The sequence below is a fragment of the Panthera uncia genome, assembly GCF_023721935.1.
Source record: "Panthera uncia isolate 11264 chromosome B2 unlocalized genomic scaffold, Puncia_PCG_1.0 HiC_scaffold_24, whole genome shotgun sequence".
Taxonomy (NCBI): Eukaryota; Metazoa; Chordata; class Mammalia; order Carnivora; family Felidae; genus Panthera; species Panthera uncia.
The window spans coordinates 116,472,365-116,496,112 of record NW_026057580.1 but is presented as its reverse complement, the minus strand read 5'-3'; the positions used below and the strand labels follow the sequence as shown (position 1 = coordinate 116,496,112).

Sequence of the window (23,748 nt, the reverse complement as noted above, 5' to 3'; positions counted from 1 at the left end):
TTTAGCATCACCCTCTGCTCCCTTTTTCATGACATCCCACATCGAAGCTCACGGAAATCCTCTGAGCTCCACCTTCGAAATACACACAGAATATGACAGCATCTTATCATTCCTGCCTCTACCACCCTGCTCTGGGTGGCCTCACCCCCCACTGGGGTTTCTGCGATGTCTCCACGCTGGCCTCCCTGCTGCCCCCATCTGCCCCCACCAGTCCGTTTGCCACCCTGTAGCCCACGAGATCCTTCTATCACGCATGCCAGATTCTGTCATTTTTCTGTGCAAAAAGGAATGGCTAGGCCTCCATTTCCAAGTAAAAACTGAAATCCTTGCCATGACCTGCAGGGTTTCCTAATTACTTCATGTCCCAGTCTCTGGTTCTTCCTCGTAACTGGAACATTCTTTGCACCCACCCCCCCCCCACATTAGCAACTCCTTCACCAACTCCAATCCTGCTTTAATCCCATCTCCTTGGTAAAGCCCACCATTACTCTATCACCCTTACATACTCCTGTATTTGGTTTTTTCTCAAAGCATAGATTGCCTTCTGTCATAATATCTGTTTTTCTCACTTATTATCCTCGATCGTATGTCCCTCAGCCAATAGAACGCGAGTTCTCCAAGTGTAAGAATCGTAGCTTATTTTGTTCACGGGTGTCTCTCATGCACCTAGAAGGGAGCCTGGAATACAGGTACCCCACCCGTCTGTTCAACGAACACAGGCACGAATTCCTTCTTCACTTTGCTGGACTCCTTCCCCAGATGGGGTCCTTCACCAAATCCGTACACGCTGTCAGCGGGGAGAACCAATCACGGTAAAGCAGCAGCGAAGCTCTGACCTGAAGTGGGAGGCCCGGCACCCCTCCCCTCCCCCTCCCAGGGCTGCTGGACGCCTCTTCCCAGCCCTAGAACTCCGCGGGATGCTGCTGGAAATCACTGCCCTGCCTGCACTTAACCCCAGGGTCATTTCTTGTAGGCAGACACACACCGCTGCCCCTCAGGAAGCCCTGACACCGAGTGGCACGCATCAGGGTGGAACAGATCCAGCCAACTGTCTGTCCAGTTACCTTGGCGCTCAACACGGGGGCGTATGCGCTCGTGTCTACGGATGTCACCAGCTGGAGAAGGGCAGAGGGCCAGGCAATGGAAGGAAGGGCTGTTGGTGCCAAGCCCGCACCTGGAGTCACTGGGCCCTGAAGACCCGTAGGAGCCTTCTCTCCCTCTCCTCCTCTGGTTCAGGCTCTGCTGTCCCCACACAACCCTGGGTCATCTGAGAGGCAGGCCAGGGTCTGCTGGCGGGTCTGTCCCCGAGCCACCTCTAAAGCACCTGTCCCACCATCGGCGTGGCCGGGAGCTGCACCTGCTGAGCTGGTTTCTCTCGAGGCTGCTGAGGCCACCCGGCGCGCCACGCCGCATTGCGGGACAGTGTGAAAACACTGGATTTCTTCCCTCTGCGACTCTCAGCTGCATCCTTGGAGAAACTCAGGACTAGCTCCTCATGGACCGAGGCGGGGACCATCCAAATGTTACAACCCCAAAGCACCTGCTAAGGCTCAAACTGTGTGCTCTGAGGCAGCCCCGACCCCTGGCATCAGTGAACATGATCTTATTTGGAATCGGGTCTTTGCAGATGTATCAAGTTAAGATGAGGTCATTTGGGTGGGTCCCAATCCAATATGACCGATGTCCTTAGAAGAAAAGCAAAGGACACACAGAGAAGGCCATGTGACGGCAGAGGCAAAGAGCAGAGTGATGCAGCAGGAGGCCAAGGAACCCCAGGGATCCACAGCTGGCACCAGAAACTGGAGGAACCCAGTCTCAGAGGGCGTGCGGCCCTGCCCTCACCTTGACCCCTGACGTCCAGCCTCCAGGACTGTGACGGGATAAATTTCTAGCCATCTAGTTCCTGGGACTCCGTTACAGCAGTCCTAATGGTGTTCATTCACTGCCATCCGTTAATGGTTCCCAAGACAGAACCCAAACACCTTGACTCTCTTGTCGCAGAGTGATTCCCCCAGCTTCCTGTCTCAGCCTCCTTGAGGTTCCAGGAAACATGTGCCTCCCTTGTCATTCAAGAGCAGGAACCTTGGGGCCCCTGAGCCCAATGACCAGTTCTCAGAGTAGAATTTATGACTGCCTCCAGAATCCCGTCGTGTGTCCTTGCAGAGACACCCCCGGGCAGCTTGCCCCCGGCACCTCGGGGTCCCTACTCTGTCCCCTTGCAACCCTTAAGAACCACACAAGTATAAGGCCCGGCTCATCCATGACTACTGCTGTGCTCACATCAGAGCCGCCCTTACCATTTCACCACGAGATACTTTAGAAACCAGTCGTGAAGCCCCGTGAAGGCAATTGAGAGGGGGGACAAATGCAAAGATTGATATCACATTTAAAATTATTTTTTCTTAACATTTAATTTTTTATCTGGTAAACATACTTATTTATTTTTGAAAGAGAGAGAGAGAGAAAGTACCCAAGTGGGGGAGGGGCAGAGAGAGGGAGACACAGCATCCCAAGCAGGCTCCAGGCTCTGAGCTGGCAACACAGAGCCCGACGCCAGGCTCGAACTCACAGACCGCGAGATCATGACCTGAGCCGAAGGCAGATGCCTAACCGACTGAGCGCCCAGGCGGCCCTCTTTTTCCCTCTTTGGCATTTTAAACAGTGATAAACAAAAAGAAGAGAAGCAGTACCATGAAGCGACTTGTGAGTCCTAGCGAAGAAATACTGGCACAGTTCCAGAGAACTCGGTGGACTCTCCTTTCAGCGGAAGCATCTTGCGCCCTGAGCTCTCTCTCTCTGCTTTACGGTGCCAACCTTTCATATGGAAAAACAACAACGACATTTTGTAAAAACAATCCTTTAATGTGTCCGTTGCCCTTTCTTTCCTCCTCCTAGCCGTTCCTTTCAACCAGTAAAATTAAAATGTATCAAGACTCTCCAGCCACGCCGAGGTCAAGGATTTCCCCCAACTAGCGGTGCGCGCGTGCGACACCGCAGCGGGTTTGCGGGATCGCAGCGGAACAAAGCCCGAGGCGAGGACGTCAGAGGGGCTACAGCTGACGTCCTCGGGCACAGGTCACATCTTTGGCTCCCGGGTTCCCTCCCTGCACACGCTGGGGAGCGTGGAGACAAGGAGGCGGGTGCTGGGTGCCCAAATAGCTGGAGACATATGTTTTGAAGACTATAGCTTACAGGCAGTGCATGTTTCCCAGACTCAGTCCTTCTGCAGGGTTACTGTACGTTTTGTGAGCGTGTATGCTCAGAGGGCGCGCGCGCGCACACACACACACACACACACGCGCGCGCGCAGTACAGTCCCCCTGCAGGGAAAGGATAGGAGATGACACGTTCAACTTGTCACTGGAGGACGTACACAAGACAGTCCCCATTTGGGGGTTTCCCTTGCCCGTGGGCAGGGCTCCAGAGGAGGTCGGTTGTTTCCTGCGCCCCTCCCCGCGCCCTCCCCCGCCCCCACCTCCGTGTCTGCCGGCGTGGGGGCGGGGGGCACTGCAAGCTGTGCGCCGACTCGGTGGGTCTTTCCAGCAGGTGGGCGGGCGGGGCTGGTTCCCGGGTCAGGGTGTGTGGGCGCCTCCCGGGCAGGGATCCCTGCGGCACCCGCACCCGGGACGCACTCGGGAGCCGCAGGGGCGGAGCCAGCCCCTGGCAGGCCCCTCCCCCCGCATCCCTCCCTTGGTGAAAGTCAGTGCGGGACCCACTCCTCCGTCCTTATCGCGCCCATTTCCTCCTCTGCAAAGGAGTCCTGATCCCCTTTCTCCGCACTGACATCCATATCTTTACATATTTGCAAAGTCTATCGTTTCTCTGCTTTGGATGCAGAAAAAAAAAAAGTGAGCTAATAATTATCTGATAGCATTCACTGCGCCTGCCCAATTTTGCATAAAAATCGTTTTGCAATAGGACCAGTTTTGGCTTGTTCGTGCAATAAGTGGGATCTTCCACTGAAGTCTATCCGTCACCGTGTTAATACAGGTTTCATCTGTCGCCCCCAGGCTGCAGACCACGGTTACCCTCCGAGCGGAATATGGGCTTAGACACAGATGACTGAGGTTCTATTTGCAACTCTGTCCTAAGGCTACAATGTCCTCACGTCCATTTCTTTTGTTGTTGTTGTGCACCCCAAAACTGCTGGGTGCCACAGTTAGTATAAAAGACGTCATCCTGCACATCCATGGGTTACAATCCTAATGACGCAAACAGGCCAGGCTGTAAGCGTTCATTTATCTTTTCCACGTCTCCCTCCTTCCACCCTCCTGAGCCCTCTCTTCAGGCCTCGCTCCTTCCCTGTTTTCATTCTATCCTTGCTGGAGGGAAAGAAATGTGAGGAATTCAGCAGTTGATGTGATCCCTCCTTAAATATATCACTCGCCTCCCTTAGCTGGCCATAGTCAATTTATTAACTCCTTTGGAAGAAGCTCACCCACAAGCAGAGAGCTTGTCTGCTGTAAAAACGCAGCCAGATCTGGATGGTGTGGGTGCAACCGGCCACCTGAACACGGCGGTTCAGGCAGGCAGACAGCCCGCTCCTCTGTGGCAGTGTGCAGCCTGGGTCTCTGGCTCCAGCAGAGTCGGAGAAGAGAAAGGTCTGGAATTGGAACGAACAGACACAACCCCCTCTGCTCCCGGGTTAGATATTTATGGCCATCGAAGAAATTCGGAGCAACGGAGACCACAGGGAAAAGGGGACTTAAAATCATTATGAATTTACCCAAAATGGGGTCACGGTCTTTGTAGCTACTTTCCTCCGAAGGCACTGTGCTCTGGGCACCCACTTTTAGTTGAAGGAGCTGGGCTCTGGGAGGTGTCCGCGTGAGCCCAAAGAGGCTGCCTGGAGAAGTTACCGGACGCGGTGCAGCTCCATCAGGGAAGCCCCTGACCCCAGGTTTCAGAGTTCCCCGAGCACCTGTTCGGGGGAACTTAGCGTGGCTGTTCCCAGTAGGTGGCTTCAGAGAGGTGGGAGGGGTCTGTCCACTCCTAGGAGCCGGGACTCCCTCCCCGGGACCCCTACCCCACGGCTTGATCCCTGGGCCTCCCTGTGAAACGGCTGGGCCATCACCAGTGTTGGGACCTCTGACAAAAGTAAGGACGGAGACCCCGTGACATTCCCCGCCCCACCCCCCTCCGGGAGCCAACCTGGCCCTCCCACACCCCAGCACCGAGAAGCACGAACGGGCTGGACTGTTTGGGGACAGGCGTTTATGGGACCGACCAGCGCTGTTTATCGTGGCAGAAGCCTGCCGGCGCCCCCGGCATCAGAACGCTGAAGCCTGCAGGCCTCCTGCCACCCCAGACGCCTTCTGCTGCTGACGCATTTGCTCCTTGATTTGCATTCCTAGCCGGTGCTCTGCTTTGTGTCCGTAACGCACCCCCACACAAAACCCCGGGGGGCGGGGGCCGAAGCTGCAGCTAATGCCGCTATGCACCAACACCCCCCACCAACACGACGTCGCGCCCGCTCGTGTCGCAGCAGCAGCTTGAACGCGGGCCGTGCCCCCTGGCCAGCCCGTCGCCGCCCCGCACCTCCCGGTCTCCCCCTCCGCCCTTGTGAGCGCGGCGCTGGCCGGACCGCCCGGGCTCGGGCGGGCGCGGAGCTCAGGGCCGGCTGCCCGGGGTCCACCTGCGCGCACCGCGCCCGGAGCCGGGGGTTTAAAGCGGTGCCGGGGGGGGGGGGGGGGGGGAGGGGGGCAGGGGACCGGAGGGACAGCCGCCTGCCCCACCCCCTCGCTTGCTCCGCCGGTGGGGGTGGGGTTGCTGGGCACGTGCCCGGCGTGACGGCCCCGCAGCGTGATTTATGGGTCTGATAATAAAAATCCCATTAGGCTCCTCTCATTGAGAAAAAGGAGCAGGAGAAAAAAAAGCTGTGTGTGTCACCGAGGCATTGACGCAGGCGGCTCTGACGCCAGCAGCCTCGGGCGGGGGTGCAGGGGGGAGGGGGGCAGGGGGCCCGCGAGGGGAGCGCGAGGGCCGGCCTTCCCTGGGCCTCGCTGCTGCCCTGCCGCCCCCGCTGCTGCCGCCGCGCCTCCCCCCCACCCCCCGCAGCTCCCCCTACACCCCCACCACCGCCGCACTCCCCGCTCCCCCCTGCGCCACTGCCCCCCTGGCCTGTCCCTTCTGTCTCCCCACAGCCGCCACACCCTCCTCTGCCGCACCACTGCCCCCCACCCCCCACCCTGGCACAGCTCTGGGTCCCTTGTGCTAGCCTTGCAGGACCCTGCCGATCCCCCAGCATCCCCAGCTACTCCTGCCATGGAGAGCTGGAGAGGATCCGGAATGGGATGGAGGGGGAGGGATACCCCCAGTTCCCGGGCTGCGGGCGGGGAGCGACCCCGTTTTCCAGGCCACAGATCTTGATGCCCAAGCCCGCCCCCTCCCCCCAGACGCCATCACTGGAACCCCCTGCAGACCCACGTTGCCCCCCAGACCTCCTACCCAGCCACCTCTCCAGCAAGTGCCTATTGTTCATGGCCTGAGAATCTACTCGAGTCAGTGTTATTTTTCTGTTAAAAAAGTCATCAGGGCAGGAAGAAGATTAGTGGTGATGTGCTGTGAGTGTGCCTGTCTGATCCAGGGCCCTGCGCCCGCGTCCACGAGTGTTTCCTCTTGGAAAGTTCTGGGCCTGGGTCCCGGTGTACTGGAGAAGCCCGGAGCGGTGCTCTTGGGTGCCTTGGCCGTGCGGGGCGGTGGGCAATCAGACAGCCTGGAAGAGGGGTGTGGGCCGGATGCAGCTTTGTGGCCTAAATGAAATGCTGCTTCTCTATCAGAAGTGAATAAAACTGCTGTCTGTAAACATCTCCAGAACACAGTAATTTGGGCCATTTTACTCCTGCCTAAATGTGCTACCAAATTCATCCTGTAGGATAGGCTTGAACTTGGCAGGCTGGGTTCAGCCCCCAGCTGTAAATTACGACGTTTCTGCTCTCACCCACTTGATGTGATTGATACCTTGTCCCTAAAGTCCCGGTGGCATGGCACTTCCCAGCCGGACTGCAGTTAAGAGCACCCTCGCTGGTAGAGTCTGAGAAACCCCCTTTTTAACGGTCTTCCCATCACTGATAAACCGGAAGTGTGCCGAGAATGAAAACCGGGAACGTCTGAGGTGTGGACGGCGTTGCTCACAATAGCCAAAAAGGTGGGTACCACCCAAATGCCCATCAGCTGCTGAGTGGATGAACAAATGATGATGCACGCAAGGGAATATTATTCAGCCATAAAAAGGAATGGGGTTCTGGCCCGAGCTACGGCGTGGATGAAACTTGAGGACGTCGTGCCAAGTGCCGTAAGCCAGGTACAGTGGACGAGGACCGCGTGCTTCCTCTTAGATGAGGTCTCTGGGGTCATCAAATCCACAGAGACAGGAAGTGGAGGGTGGGAGCCCAGGAAGGGGCTGGGGGGTGTTTGGTGAGGACAGAGTCTGTGTTTGGGACGAGTGGAAAAGTTCTGGGACCGGACGGTGGTGAAGGCTTCACAGCACCGTGAATGCGAAAGATGCCACTGAATTGTCGACTTAAAGATGCTTAACGTCTCTTTTGTGTCACGTGTGTTTAACATACTGACAGCAAACATAAGTATCTCTTAGAAAGGGTACGTCTCCTACGTGTCCCCTTCAAACTGCCACCTGTGGCAAGAGCGTCCGGTCAGGCGTGACCTCCCCTTCTACGAACACCCGCTAAATGCACCTGTGGCTGCCTGAAAACCCAAACGAGAGAAGATGCTGAAAGTCACCAAGGACTTTCGTGCCCTTTCATATTTTGCCAAAGAGGTCATTGTATCTCTTTGAGAATGTTTGGGGGTGGACTCAATTCTTATACCTTCTGGATCTTTCTTTGCTAGTGCCTTACGTTAGGCGCCTGAGACACACCCCACCCCCAATACTACCACAGACACAGGCTAACATAACTGGTTTTTTGGAAGACACATAGTTTCCACATCTTTGGTTATTGCCTACATAAGTGTATTAGTTTCTTGCTGCTGCTGTAACAAATTTAGTGGCTTAAAGCAACACAGATTGACCGTCTTACAGTTCTGGAGGTCAGAGGTCCAACACAGTCTCACGGGGCTACAGTCAAGGGGTCAGCAAGGCTGTCTGTTCCTTCTAGATTCTCCTCTCGAGAAACCCACCCCTGCTTTGCCCAACTTCTGGAGGTGCCTGTGTCCGTGGCCTCTGGCCTCTTCTCCATCTGCCTTTCTCAGCACAGCTGTTAAGGATTTGGGGGATTAAATTGGCCTGGCCTACCTAGATAATTCCATTTACTCTCCCCGTCTCAAGTCCCCCTCCGTGTCCATGATCACACTGCCGAGTCCCCTTTGCCATGGGAGCTTCCCCACTCCCGGTCCCGAGGACGAGGACATCTTTGGGGCCATGAATCCGTAGACCACACTAAGGCACCTGTTTGAGTTCATGGCTTTCCATCAGGGGGTATGGCCCTGGGTGAGCGCAGAGGCACAAACCGGCTTGCTCTCCACATGTGAGTACTCGGGGGAGAGATTCACTAAGCTTCTCCTGTGTGATTCATCTCTCAGTGGCTTCACGACTCATTTCAGGATCTGGGATAGTGGCACTGGTGTCTCCATTTTCCTCAGCGAGGTCTTCTCTTTGCCTCGTGTCACGATGGTACCGCGCCTCAGACGCGCGGAAAGTCTTGCCTGGGAGTGTATCTTTGTGGTTGATACCCCTGGCGACCCCGCGGATTACGTCGCCGGTCCCGGGTGGATGGCATCCGCTGGCCAGCTGGGAGTCCCCACCGCTGGCCTTCTACCCCGAGCAGCGCTGAGCACCCAGAGCACAGCCGTGCTGGAGACTCTCAGACGGACTTGACCGTTCGAGGTTCCTGCCGCGGGGGCCTCGGGGGCGAGGGCGATGCCGGCCCGGGTGCTCCCCTGCTCTCATCTGTCAGCGCAGAAGGCTCCGTCACTCTAACAAGCTGCCTGACAATAAAGCGCCTCAGGGCTAAGGCCTCGGCAGCAAAGAAAGGAAAGCCTAGAGCAGCCATACCGGGTCCCTACGGGCCTGGACTGGCGCACGTCGAGTTCCCCTCCTGCTGCTGGACAGCACTCTTCCCTCGGTGGCCCCTTCTGCCTGCAAGGAGCCCGGGAGACCTGTAGCTCTGCGTGGGGCAGTAGGTGGACTGGGGCAGAAGGGGCAGGTGGGTTCTGTGGTTCGGCCGTGCCCTCTGCCTCCCTGCATCTCTGGCCCTCCTGCTCCTGGGCTGCACTCTGGCCTGGTTCCCCACCCGCCCTGCCCCGCCATCCACAGCCCTGCTGTCTCCTTTTTAACGCACTGGCTCTGAGTCTCAGGGGTCTTCACGGTCTCTTCCTCTGAGTGCAGCCATAATTAAATCATTTTTAACAAGGTGGTTCCTCATTTCCCAGGCTTTGGTGCAAGGCAGGGAGACCACAACGTATCCCCAGTTTGCTCCCTAGAAACGTGTGATTTTTAAAATTTTTTTAAAAGTTTATTTATTTTGAGAGAGAGAGTGGGGGAGGGGCAGAGAGAAGGAGTGACAGATTCCCAAGCAGGCTCAGCACTGTCAGCGCAGAGCCCGATGCAGGGCTCGAACTCACGAACCGTGAGATCATGCCCTGAGCCGAAACCGAGAGTCCGAGGCTTAATCGACTGAGCCCCCCAGGCACCCCTAGAAAGTGCCATCTTGAGCTGATGACATGGACAGGGGAGAAGGGCACGTGCTGGACCTCGGGGGAAATGAAACACGTCCGACGCTGTCACCTTCCCACTTAAACCCCTGTGAGGCCCACCTGTGGCCTTAGGACAGACCTACGTACCCGTGTCACCTCGGCTTTTCTGTGGTGCCCCCAGAATCATCACTTAGTGTGTATTTGGCTCCAGTGACATGCACAGAAATAGCAAACGGAAACTAAAAGTATAACAGTGTTTGATGAATAAAGACCACTGTTACTAATTGAAGACTCATCAATCGATTGCTGGAATATCTGATCCATTGGAATATTTTGCTTAGTTCTTACCCTGCACCCTCCCTGGCCTGCCCACTGCTCACCTCTTAGTCTCTGGGAGCTCTCTCTCTCTCTCTCTCTCTCTTAGCCTCGCCTAGAGCCACCCCCCACTCGCTCCTCTGTAGGCCGGTGCCCACCATGTTTTCAGATCCTGCTAGAAATACCACTTCCAAGAGGTCTTCTCTTACGGGTTTCCATCCCGTTCCACAAGCACAGCTTGACCGTGATCTGTGATCTGTGACTGTGCGTGGGCACTTCTCCTTCACTGCCCGAAGCACGCCCGCACTTACACCTCCACACGCGTTATTCTCTTCCCGTGGTCCTGCCTCGCCAGCCCGGGAATCTCCTCCAGGAGCCTGGGCACTGCTGACGGGCACCCAGTGCCCCAGGGTGCGCGGCGCTGGGCCTGGCCCACGGCGCTGTGTTTTCTAGGAGCAAACCGATAAACGCAGGGATGGTGGGGGGCTAGGCTGAGCCCGGACACAGATGGCAGGAGAGCCCTTGCTTGTGCGGCTGGTGTCCAGATTCAAGCTCTTCATTACCGGTGACCACTGATGTGCCCTTGAGAAGTGTGAGAAGGCGGGGCCCCCAACCTGCTCCGCAGCCCGCTGGACTCTCTGGTCAGCCTTCCTTTTTTCTGTCCCCCTGCTCATTGTTCTTCCCACGTGGATGTAAGTTTCCCGTCTCTGTCACCTATGAACTCTGCGAACCCTACCGTTTCCTTTTACAGTTTCGAGTGGTGGAAATATTTTGTTAGCTATTTTCAGCATGTATTTCAGATAAACGCACCTCAAGACATAGAAGACAATTCGCAGACCCGAGCAATGGGGTTTTCCTTGAAGGCGCCTTGATATATTTGAAAGAGATTAAAGATGTTTCTTGCCATCCTTACTTGATGCGTATAGAATTTCCTCAGATGGGCAGTTGTGTGAAGTTTCCCAGCTTCCATCTCTGTTCAAGTTGAACATGTGTTCGTGCATACCATAATAATCCTTTTACAACACTCATTGTATACATTTATGCTTTAACACTGCCATGGTGACCAGAATAAGGAGTTGAAAAAAACTTTGATCAAAGATCCAATTACAAATGAGTTACATGTTGCAACAGTATGTACTTTTATTTATTGAGTCAAAATCATAGCATTTCTCAACGGAAAATTCTAGATTTGCAACACGATCTCTAACATTTATTTTCTTTTTTTTAATTTTTGAGAGAGAGATAGAGAGAGAGACAGAGTGGGAGCAGGTAAAGGGCAGAGAGAGAGGGGGACACAGAATCCGAAGCAGGCTCTAGGCTCCGAGCTGTCAGCACAGAGCCCGACGCGGGGCTCGAACCCACAAGCCGTGAGATCGTGACCTGAGCCGAAGTCGGACGCTGAACCAACTGAGTCACCCAGGCACTCCTCTAACATTTCAGACCTCAGTTGTGTTGAGAACTATCTCAAATCTGAGGGAAACAATTTCAGAACTTCCAATGACCTGCTTATATGTTATAAAAAACTTACTTGCTCCCAGAGGGTGAATGGATGAACACCAGCCCATCCAATTTAACTTTGGCGAAGAGCTACATCCTGGTTCTTGTCACGTACAGGAAATGGGAGGCATTTTTATGCTGGCATTTGGCTTGGCTCAGCAATCCTTCTACCTTCTTGACCGTGGTTATATCGGTCTCCTCGAGGCTTTTAGCCTCTGGTCAGTCAGTACTGTTTCTGTCACAGCTTATCAGTTGCCATTCTAAAATCAAGGGTGATAGCATAGTTTGATCGCTTTTCTCCTCACAAATGGGTCAACGTGCGCAGTCCCTAATGGGGGACAGGAGTGACATCTCATGGTGTCACTGAAAGACGGCTCATGAGGTCTCATGAAGTCATTGAAAAATAAAAACCACCTGCTTTACGCCAAATGAGAACACGTTTGGTATGAAGAGAGTAATGCCCAAGGTAGTTAACTCCTGCCTGGTCATCATCAAAAAATGATTTCGTGGGGCGCCTGGGTGGCGCAGTCGGTTGAGCGTCCGACTTCGGCTCAGGTCACGATCTCGCGGTCCGTGAGTTCGAGTCCTGCGTCGGGCTCTGTGCTGACAGCTCGGAGCCCAGAGCCTGCTTTGGACTCCGTGTCTCCCTCTCTCTCTCTGTCCGTCCCTTGCTCACACTCTGTCTCTCTCTTAAAAATAAATAAACATTGAAAATTAAAAAAAAAATAAAATAAAAATGATTTCTTGCGACGACAGAAGAAAACTGCCATGGTAAAAGCAGGGTCCTCCTGACCTCCAGCTGACCAGTCCCGATGATGCGCCCACTGCGTGGGGCCGGGGAGGCTGGGCGCTGAGGGGTGGCGGTGGGTGGGTCAGGGCACAGGTGCCACAGCCCTGCTGACTGCATTTCCAGATTCCATCTGGTCTCCCTTCTCCCCTCCCAAGGGGAGGGGAGCAGCACCAGGTGAAGCGGTCCTGTCCCCCTGCTGCTCTCATGCCGGGGATGGCCTGTAACACCGTCCTGGCGAACGAGACGTTAAGCCAGTGCTGCAGGGGTCCAGCCACGGTTTTATTTTTCCTGGGAACAGGAGCAGATGTCAGTCTTTCTTTTCTCATCTCCACGCCTTGAATACAAAATGGCACCTGGATGCGGGCGGCCGTCGTGCCGGTGAAGCGACCAGCGGGAGGAAGGACCCCTGCACTGACCGGCGCCATCAGCAGCCCATTGCCGGACACGCCGCTGTGTGAGGGCGAGGGGCGGGGCTTTCCGTTGCTTCTGGCAGGATGCGTTTCCACCGATGCACGGGGTCTGACTGCAAGAATGCACCGGGCAAAGGGGGTGCCCTTGCACAGGTGTATCCAGTGCCCTCCAGGGGACGGGGCATCACCGCGTCCCAGGGAGAACAGAGGAGGAGAGATGCCAGGGCAGGCAGCCCGCGAGCTGCGCACTCGCGGAGAAGGAATCAGTCACCTGGCGGATTTTGGCCTCGGGCAAGCGTCCAGGCAGGACATCCTGGCACAGGGAGGGCATTGGTGAGGGTGGGGAGGCTGGAGAGGCTGGCACTTGTGGGGAACTTCAGGTGATGGGTGTGGCTGGAGGGGAAGGGACCCAGGGCAGCTGGAGGACGGTAAAGGTAGACAGGTGAGCAAGAGCCAGCTCTCAGGGCCATCCGTGCCCGGTGCACAGTCAGCCTTGTCCTTCTGGGAGTGTTGCACCATGTGAAGCTGGGGCGTGGTGTGGTCAGACATCATTTCCTAAGACTGCGTTGGGCAAGGGGTGTGTTAGGTGACCTCCGTGTGGTCTAAGCTGAGAACGACGAGGACCTCAACTCAGACGGGAGGACAGTGAGAGGAGACACCTCCTCGATGCTTGGGGACAGAGGCCCGACCGTCCGTGTTGAGTCAGAGGCAGGTGGAAAGAGGAAGGGGATTTTTTTGATGACACTGCTGGCTCCCAGACTGGGGTGAGAGCTGTGAAGACAGTGAGGTTTTCTAAGAGCCACTGGGAGGATAAAGAGACTCTGATGGAGACGCAGAAGGGTCGTGCCGGGCCTGGCCGGGGCGGAGGCGGTCAACTGGTCTGAATGGCCATGGGCTGCGAGAGGTGTAGACGAGACCGCGGCTCCAGACTGGAACCGGCAGCGTTCCAAGGCAGAGAGACCTCGCCTTGCTAACCTGGTCCGCCCGGTGGCCGGGGAGTCCCGCGCCTGAAGGGGTTGCTGTGTTAGAGTCAGGGCATCAGAGTCTTTGAGGAAGGAGAGTCTGAACAATGACAGGCAGCGGTTGGCCAGCTGGTGGGCTCTCTCTTCGTTTGCCTCCTGCCAGGTGAGGGACTTCCTGCATCTCGGCCACTCAGAGTGACAGAGTAGAGGGGTGGTGTCCTTCTGTCTCTTTTATTTGATTGTCTTCCCTTGTTGGCTAACTAAGCTCAAACTAATTACCCTGCATCTTATGGCTAGACAAGGGGGGAGAAAAGCCCTAAGTACTTTCCACCAGGTCAAAGGTGGCTGGTTCTGCCGGGTAGAAAAATGATCTTAGACTTCCAGGGACCGCAGCAGCTTGCTTCGGTAAATATTCCGTTTTCAAGTAACTTACTTCTTGGTGAAGCTCTTTAAAGAGGGGGTGTGGTGTTCCTCCCAGACACCCGTGCTCTCGCTGCCGGCCTCACATAGGTTGCTTGAAGCAGCCACATGTTTTAGGACCATAAAGAGCCTCACAGGGGAAGGAGTTCAACCCTGTCCCCGTATGAAGACGAAACATGATCCAGAAAAGACAAATAACATTTCCAGAGATAAACGGTGTGTTAACAGTGGTGAGGATGAAAATGAACAAAAACACGGGTTTCTTTTTTTTATTTATTTTTAAAAAAAATTTTTAATCTTTATTTATTTTTGAGAGAGAGAGAGAGAGAGAGAGAGCGCGCAGGGGAGGGGCAGAGAGGGGGACACAGAATCCGAAACAGGCTCCAGGCTCTGAGCTGTCAGCTCTGAGCTCTGAGCCCGACGCGGGGCTCAAACTCACGGACCTCGAGATCATGACCTGAGCCGAAGTCGGACGCTTAACCGGCTGAGCCACTCAGGCGCCCCCAAAACACAGGTTTCTTAAATTTCAGTTAAATATTCTTTCCCCTTGCTGTCTAGGAAGGAAGATATTTCAAAGACTCTGGACACATAGAGACAAACGATAGATGATAGACGGATAGATAATACTTTGTCACTTATGTCTATAAATGACACACGCATTTGGTCCTTAAACCAAACTGTTGTGTAGTCAGGGAAAATATTTTTATCCCCATTTTACAGATGAGGAAACAGAGTCATAATAGCATCAAATGGTTTTCCCAAATTCACAGAGCAGGAGCATGACGCAGGTGAGAACAGAAACGATTCCTGGTCCCAACTCATCTCTTTGTAGTCGATTTATTACGTAATACAGAGGAATTCCGGGCTCAGCATTCATTTGCTCCATTCAGTAGACAAGAGTTACGGAAGCATGCACTTCCGTTATATCCTGTTAAGTTCGCTACATCCCAAGTTGCCTGATGATAGAGCAGCCTCTAGGCACTAGCCCTTTCGGTTCATTCCTTCCTTAAATTACTTCCTTAAAACATATTCAATATTTTTTTTTCATTAGTGGAGGTCCATTGACACTTGGGAAAATTTATTTATTTTTATTTTTTTAAAAAGTGATTGATGGGGCACCCGGGTGGCTCAGTCGGTTAAGCGTCCGACTTCGGCTCAGGTCACGATCTCGCGGTCCGTGAGTTCGAGCCCCGCGTCGGGCTCTGTGCTGACCGCTCGGAGCCTGGAGCCTGTTCCGGATTCTGTGTCTCCCTCTCTCTCTCTAACCCTCCCCTGTTCATGCTCTGTCTCTCTCTGTGTCAAAAATAAATAAATGTTTAAAAAAAAAAAGTGATTGATGAATTGTAAACTAAAGCTCTTGACCCTGCCTAAGAAAACTGTGTTTATACTTACCCTGTGGCTCTGCAACCCCACCTGCAGGGATTTGCCCTGAGGTGCACCTCTGACTGTATGAAAATGTAAGTGCGCAAAGCAGTTCAGGGCAGCCAAGTTAGCTAAATACCCAAGCATAGGACATAGGCTGGCTGAGCCATGGGGCACTCATACAGCTGTTCGAGAAAGCAAGAAAAGTGCTGAGAAATCGGCAGAATGTGATTTCCAGGAAATGCGATTCAACAAAAAATGGCAGATTGCAAAGGAGCATGTATAGGATACGTTCTGTGGAGAAAACAAGGAAACAAACATTACCTGCTCACCTTTGCAGAAGGCAACAGAGTGAGGATAAACCAGAAGACAATGAAACTGGCTTCCTACAAGGGGTTGGCGGAGAGACAGAATGGAAGGCACACGGGAGGGAAAGACCTTCTCTCTGGATGTCTCCAAGGATACCTTTGACCTTCAGAAGCATATTCACAATACTTACAAATGTAAAATTAAATCAATAAAAATGGGAAGGGGGAAAACGTGGAAGGAAACCGAAACAAAGGAATCCAGTCATTCTTTTCCAATAAAATACAGTGAAGGGAACTAAGAAAGAACAGATCCAAATGATTTCTGAACACAGCCTTTGACTCTAGATCCAAAGGACTTCGTAGCATGTGGTACGAGGCATCAGGGGAGAATCGCAGACAAATCCTGACCTCTTGTCATGGTTGCTTTGTTGTTCTGCTGAGGGCAAGGGAATTAGGGAACTGTTAGATGCACTATAGGGCTGAGCAGATGAGCGAATCCACTGATGCTGTCGGGAACAGGACTTCACTGTGGTAGAAGAGATAACACCTGACTTCTCAAATATGCAAACGTGGGCGTATGTGTGCAGGTGTGCTTGTCTATAATGTGCATATGTGCATATATCTGTGTGTGCTCACTTACTGCCTAGTGTGTGTGCTGCAAGGCCAAGAGGAGCAGACACCCAATAGCAGTGAGCACCCCTGGTCCCAGATCTTGGTCTCTAACTCCACCACAAGGACCAGTGTTCCTCGAGGAAGTGGCTGATTCCAGGCTGAGCATGGTAGGTCCAAGATGGCCCTGAAACATTTTGCTGGTAAGGAATGCTGAGGAAATGCCTGTGGACTCAAGGTCATCTTCAAGGGACTCTCACCTGACCTTTAATAGACCAAATATGAGCAAAATAATTACATACAGAAATGAATTATAAGCCATTGAAATAGGAAATTATGGTCCTTACTACTTAAATACTCATAATATCCCCAAGAAGTAGATGCAGGAAATGGTAAAAAGGAGGGAGAAGAAGCGAGGGTGTGTGCCCCTTCCAGGGCCGGTGAGTAACTTTGTGGGAGTGCCGAGTGAGGAGGCCATCACGCACAAGTGGACAAACCGGAACCCTCCATGGAAGCCAGTTCTGGGCAGATAGAGATTCACAGCAGAATAGTCACCAGATCTTCAGGTGTCTCCCTACAGATCGCTTGCTAGTTTCAAGTGAAACGAAAGGAGTGATTATACGGAGGGGAAATCAGACAAGGCCCGGATCAGGATTCAGACCAGATGAGCCAGATGGACAGCAAGAGATTCCAGATGCATATTCTGATAAAGACACCACCTCCCCTTGGTAGTATTTCAGCTGAAAATGCGTAACCTGAATCGAACCATGAGGAAACATCAAATCCGCACTGAGAAATGGTTTAAGAACAGGGAGATGAGATGTCTATATTCTTCCAAAATGTCTGTGTCATAAAAGACAAAGAAAGGTTCTGGAAATGTGCCAGATGGAAGGATTCTAAGAAATAGAGCAATTAAAGGCAATCCTCGACCCCTGACTGTATTCTGTTCTGTGGGGTTTGGGAGGGGTATTCTATAAAACACCAACTGGGTGGAAAAAACTGGAATATGGATGGCAACCGGATGAACATACGCATCAGCAATTTTAATTTACTGAAGTTGGCCACAGTGCTGTCTTTATATAAGAAAATACTCCTATTCTTAGGAAATACACAATGAAATATGTTGGGGGGCAAAGGGTCTAGGTATGTAACTCACTCATAACTGAGTTAAAGAATAGAGCGCACACAAGTGAATGCAAATGGAAATAAAAGGTCAACAAGAGAGAAATCTGGGTGTTCGTGGTATCATTTTTATGCTTGCAACTTTTCTGTAAATTCGAAATTACTTCCAAATAAAAATCTTGAAAAGTGAGTGCTGAGGGGCGCCTGGGTGGCTCAGTCGGTTGAGCGTCCGACTTAGGCTCAGGTCATGATCTCACGGTCTGTGGGTTCGAGCCCCACGTCGGGCCCTGTGCTAATAGCTTGGAGCCTGAAGCCTGTTTCGGATTCTGTCCCTCCCCTGCTCACGCTGTCTCCCTCTCTCTCTCTCTCTCCCCCTCCTTCTCTCTCTCTCAAAAATAAATAAACATTTAAAAAAATGTTTAAAAAGTGAGTGCGAAATATACATAGGTGAAATATTTAGGATGAGTTAAGCTGCTTTATGGAAGAAGAGGAATGGATACGATGTGATTAAATTTCTGTATTTACGTGATCGGTTTTAGCATCCGAACATGATGCACAGCTATGATATCCTCCTTCCGAAAACAAACCTTCTGAAAGTCCTCACTACTCTTTGGCTGTGTTATGTTGCTTGAACTCATTTTCTTCATTTATAACATAGACTTTGGGAGCTAAGGGATTAGTCTCATTAGATAATCGAATGTTCTTTCTGGCTCTACCAATCAGTGATTAGACCAAATGTTTATTTTCTGATTTCAGCTACTCACAACATTAAATAAGCTACTTTCAGATTCTCCATGTCTCCAATATCCTCTTGAGAATCATTTTCTCATGACTCAGAAATTCTTTTAGGCATAGAAACGACTTTGCTTAGTGGGTCAACAGGAACATGGGTTTTTCTAACAAGGTGTTTACAAAACAGGCCGCCTTGTCCAGGCCAGCGACTTTGATCTGGTTCTTTCTATCAGTTCTTGGAAGTGGTCCAAATTAACACCCCAGTATCCTAAGATCTCACTTCTTCTCCAAATGAAAAGAATCTGGGAAAAGAAAATGAACTGGTCTCTGACTGAGCGAAGGAGCGCCCGCACCAAAAACCGAGCCCCTCCCGGTGTTTGAAGAATCTCAAAGTCCCCTGCAGACCTTGTTGTTCCTACAGTCCTCCTTGGTCAGGGTCTGGAAGCAGTAGCCTGGAGCAGTGAAGCCCAGCTCAAAGCCAGTATCTTCCCCTCATGGTGGGGAGCCACGGAGCTCCCTCAGAGACCACAGTGCCTTTGCTCCCCCCCACATCCCTTCCATAGTTGGGCGAAATGGCTTCCAAGCCCATATAACGTCCTATAACTTGATGTGTTCTTTCCCTGAACAAAAGGGGAGAGGATCCCAGTCCTCACCAAGATGTCCCCCCCACTGGAAACAGACAAGGAAGCCCTGGCTTGTACATCAGTTTCTTGAAAGTCTTCACGGAAGCTCCTCCTTCCTGCTCTGCGGGGGGGTCGCGTCAGTAACACGGAGTTTTCAGGTGTGCAAGGTGGGTAACACATCTCCAGCTACAATGGTTTATGGCACAGAAGCGGACCCTGCCTGCCTGCTTGATGTCGATTACCTGGCCATCCTCAGCAGAGCCGAACTTATTTTTGGCTCCGACAATCACGCCTGCATTCTAGAACCGCTTCCGTTGGCCCCTCCACACCCCGCCAGCATGAGATTGGCATGTCCTCGCTCGAGGTCACGTCCGGTCACCGCTTCACTTGGCCGCTGCCCTGTCTCTCCTCTTACTTCTTCAGATGCTCTCTCCAATTTTCCTTCTAAAACACCATTTCATCTCTTTCTGAAAACCCATCAAGGCCTGGGACACACTTCCAACTCTTTAGTGAGGCCACAAGGCCCCTCACTACCTGCTCACCTCCAGCCCAACACTGGAGTGCCCTGATATGTTGCAAACCTCCACCCTCTTGAGCCTCCGGGCTTGCTCTCTGTCTACACCGTGGAGCTCCCTCCAGCCTACAGGACCTGCCTGGGTGTGAGCTGCCCCAGGCCTCTTCTCTGCCCAACGGTCCTCTCTGGGGACAGCCCTCAGCCCAGGGTGTCTTGTGCACATGCACCTGTTCCCCTCTGCTGGATGGGGAGCCTGGAGGGGAGATCCTGGGACGTCGGGGTTTGGAGCGCAGTGATTACTGAAGGAATATAATGTTTGACTTCTAGAGTGGGCATTCCAAAGTTTCAGGAACTGGAAGGCAGTTCCTCTTACGGCAGGCGTAAGGCTTGGGCGGGAAGGGAAAGACTATGAGGGACAAGGAAAGAAGGGGGGAGAGGAAGAAGTGAAGAGGAAAGTGAGGAAGAGAGAGGATGACTCCTCAGGGACCACCCACAGACCTAACGGTGCTCTTGGGCAGGGGGCTCACATACTCTCACACGGATCTTTCATCTGGAACCCCCCCCCGCCCACAGCCTCCAAGCTCACCTTCTACTTGCTAACAAATCAAGCATCTCTTGAATGTGTGGTGAGATGAAGAACTTTCATGAGGCTAACTCTAGTTTTTATGTGACTATAAGCAAAGATTAAAAAAAAAAATCCCCATGATCATGAAGCTGGCATTTTAGTTTTTATTTTTTATTTGTTTTTTTTTTAAACATGTTTATTTTTGAGAGAGAGAGAGGAGAGAGAGAATCCCAAGCAGGCTCTGAGCTGTCGGCACAGAGCCTGATGCAGGGCTTGAACTCGTGAACTGTGAGATCATGACCTGAGTCAAAGTCGGACCCTCCACTGACTCAGCCACCCAGGCGCCCCTGAAGCTAGCATTTGAGTGAGGAGGTAGAATAAACAGGGCAAATCAGTTAACTGGAAATAGTCCAGGTAGGAAGATTAAGTAAGGCCAGGGACAGGAAGTGTGTTCAAGTTTTAGGCAGGGTGGCCCCTAGAGGTTCCCGAGGATGCCCGGGTACAGGTGAGGAGGGGAAGAGAATGAGCCTAGTGAGGATTCAGCAGCAGAAGGGTCCAGAGAGGGATCGGCATGTGTGCACCTCTCCACGTGGGTGCCAGAAAAGGCCTGCGGGGCTGGGGACCACGGAGCAGGGAGGCAAGAGGCATAAGTCCAGACGGCCGGGGATGGGGGGTAGGGGGGCAGGACTGGCAGATCATTATGAGGACCTCGCTTCCTCTGGCCTGGAGGGACTTTTCCTAGAGAAAGAACATGGTTTGGAACTCTACGGGAGAGACAGCAGCGACCGACAGGAGGTGGGATTGGGGGAGCGTCAGCGGGGAGGTAGTGACTTGGCATCTGGGCATATGTAGAGGTAGATGGCACAGAATTTGCTGATGGATGGAACGTGAGGGAAGGAGAACACAGGAGTCCTTGTCACTGCAGCGTTTTCGGCCTCAGGGCAGCAGAAAGGTTGAAACGTTCGTTCATTTACCGACGTGGGAAAAACCGCAGGACGAGCGGGTTTGGGGCGAAGGTAACATTCGGAACCTAGTTACAGCCCTGTTAGGTGTGCCTTCCGGGCATCCAGGCGGAGGTGTGACTTAGACTGGGGGTCCAGCCTCATCTTCTGGGTTCAGATAGGACTGGACCGGGGGGCTGAGTGAGAGCAGCAGGGCTGGGACATGATAAGGGGCCGTGGGCCAGTCCTACAGCCTTCCAACATACAGCCTATATGTCCTTCCAACAGTAGGAAGCTGGGCAGATACAGCTTCAACAGATGCGACCCCAGGGGACGGCCAGTAAGGTAGGAGGCAGTCCCGGGAGTGTGGTGTCCTGAAGGCCGAGAGAAGGACGTGTCGATGCGAGGGAAGGGTGAACTCTGCCCAGTGTGGTTAGCAAGTCAGACGAGGTGAGGACTGAAAATTCGCCTTTGTCCGGAGTGGCGCAGGCTGGCAGGTGGCCGGGGGAACAGCAGAGTTTCTCTGAGTAGTTGAGGCAGATGTCTTAAGACAGTGTTACTGGGGCTGGTTCGAGAGCAGGTGGGAGGTGAGAAACCAGAGCCAGTCCAGGGCACGGTCTGGGTGCTGTTGGTTGTGAACAGGAGAGAGGCTGGGTGGGGTGAGGGAGAAGAGGGGCTATGGATGGTCGTCTTCCTGCAGGAGAGCCCAGGGCGTGTGTGTGTGTGTGTGTGTGTGTGTGTGTGTGTGTTGGAGAGCCAACTGTACATGACTTGGGATTAGGCCATGCCGAGGGGGACGGTGAAGGCATTTCCTCTACTGGAAGAGGGGCTGGGGTGCAGTGCCCAAGTGGCAGGGTGACTGTGTACTGGGCAGGATCACCCGGGAGGAGCCTTCTCCCACAGGCTGGGCCACCGCTGGCTGGGAAGGTCTCTGCAGACACCACACTCTTGGTTGCCTGCTGTCCCCAGGCCCAGCTCGGGGGTCTTGGGGAAGCAAAGGGGTTCGGGTTCACTTTGGCCACGTTGGTGGAAGACTCTGCGAGCGCAGGTGAGGCTCCTGTGGTGTGCAGGGCGCCTCGGAACTCAGTCTTTCGTGTTCCTGGGTGAGAAGCCCCGGGCGGCGCCCAGCGAGGAGGGGTGGGTGCGCTCCCCTGGGCGGGCGTGGGCCCAGCCATCAGGCCCCCTCCGGCAACTGCGCGTGGGGGGCGTAAGCCCACGGATTCCCTTGAGCGGGGTTTTGGCCGCGGAACCGCCCCTTGGGGCGCCCCCCACCCCCGCATCCCCACCCAGGCGCGCGCACCCCTGGGGGCTCGGGGTGGAGGGCGAGCGGGCTTGGGTTGGCATAGGAGCCCAGAGGGAGGCGACACCCCGGCCCCAGCCGCTGCCCTGCGCCACGTGGCCGCTCCCCTGGCTGTTGCTAAGGTCTGGGAGTTGGGGGGCACACAGGCCTGGAGGGTCCCGCACCCCCCGCTCTCACCACGCGGCCCAGCCGGGCTCCATTCTCTTGGTGCTCGCACTGCATTGGCAAGGAAGGCCCCTGGGGCTGGAGGGGCAGGGCAGGCCGGGCCCCTGGCCTTTGAAGGGTGGTCCTTTGGGATCTCCCCCCCCCCCCGCCCCCGCCCCGCGGCGAGGGTGGTTGTCCCCGCGTGGGAGCAGCGCCCCCTGCAGAGGCGACATCCTCGCCCAGTGGAGGTCCCCGCGCGCGCGCGGGCATTAGTCCATTCACTGCGACTCCCTGAGCCCCGCGGTGGCCCTGACACGCCAGCCACCGAATCTATGAATGGGGAGAGGGAGAGAAGCCGCGTCTGCCTCCACTCCCGCCCCTCCCCCGCCTCCCTCCAGGCCGAGCCAGATACAAAGTGACAAGGGGCCGGGCGGGGGTGGGGGGGCACTGCGGGGGCGTGCAAGTCTGGCTGGAGACAGCACTATTTATATACTCCCGAGCTCCAGGACAAAGAGGGCTGGTCGGAGTCCCCCGCCCCCCAGCCCCAGAGCCTCCCCGGCCCCCTCCCCGGTGGCTTTGATTTCATTACCTCCCCCCCCCCCCCCGGGGGCGGGCTGGCAGGTGCGGGGGTGGGAGCCGTCTCCGCGGGAGCAGCCTTGCCAAAGGTCCGGCTGCTGACGTCGGAGAGCGCCCGCTCCTGTCAATGAAGGCAGCGGCAGCCTGGGGACGGTCTGGCAACGAGGCTACAGACGTCATCGCCTCCTGTTGGACGCGGGGGGTGTCCGAGCAGCAGCTCCGGCTTAAAGGAAAACTCTCCAAGTTCCAGGCAGCCGCGGAGAGTCGTTCCTGAGAGCACATGCACCCCCAGATGCCCAGTGTGCGCGGCACACGGGCTGGCACACGCGCGCGCGCACACACACACGCACACACACGCGCGCACACTCGCACTCCTGTTCTGCATAGATGTGTGGGTCCAAACTTGCGGCAGCACCGAGAGAATGGGCTGAGATGGACCGGTCCTCCTTGGCGCCTGGAGGGCTCAGCGCGGCTTCCCTCGACACCCCCAGATGGAAGGGAGGGAAAGAAGACCGCGACACCCCGGTTAGAGTTGTCCCCCCTTTTCTGAGAAGATCGGCGCGAAAGCCGGGGTGCCCGAAGCCTTTGGAATATGCCTGCTTGGCGGAGCCGAAGCGAGCGTTCTTGGAGAGGTCCCGAACTTGGGCCACCGGCCTCGCCTGGCAACTCGTTTTGCGCAGTTTTCGTCGGAGCCCCGGACCCGCCGCGCTCCTGGCCGGCTGGCGCCGCCACCCCCACCTTTTCCCTCTCCCTTTTTCAAAGGCACGAACTTGAAATGAAGCGGAGACCAGGTCCGCGCCTCAGCACACTTTGGCGGGTAAGTTGATAGTTGCTTTTACCTATTATTTAACCCTTGGGAGTCCGGAAAAACTTCATTCGAACCTTTTCCCCTACTTCCCCCCCCCCC

At 54.4% G+C, this 23,748-nt stretch overlaps 1 protein-coding gene across 1 annotated transcript in view; it reads left to right on the top strand.

Annotated features, from left to right (window-relative positions):
- The first annotated feature begins 23,089 nt into the window (after positions 1 to 23,089).
- PDE10A (phosphodiesterase 10A) overlaps positions 23,090 to 23,748 on the top strand; it is a 595,277-nt gene continuing 594,618 nt past the window's right edge. Inside the window, exon 1 of the mRNA XM_049654571.1 lies at positions 23,090 to 23,658. The gene's annotated coding sequence lies outside the window, so the exon portion shown is untranslated. The remainder of the gene's footprint in view (positions 23,659 to 23,748) is intronic.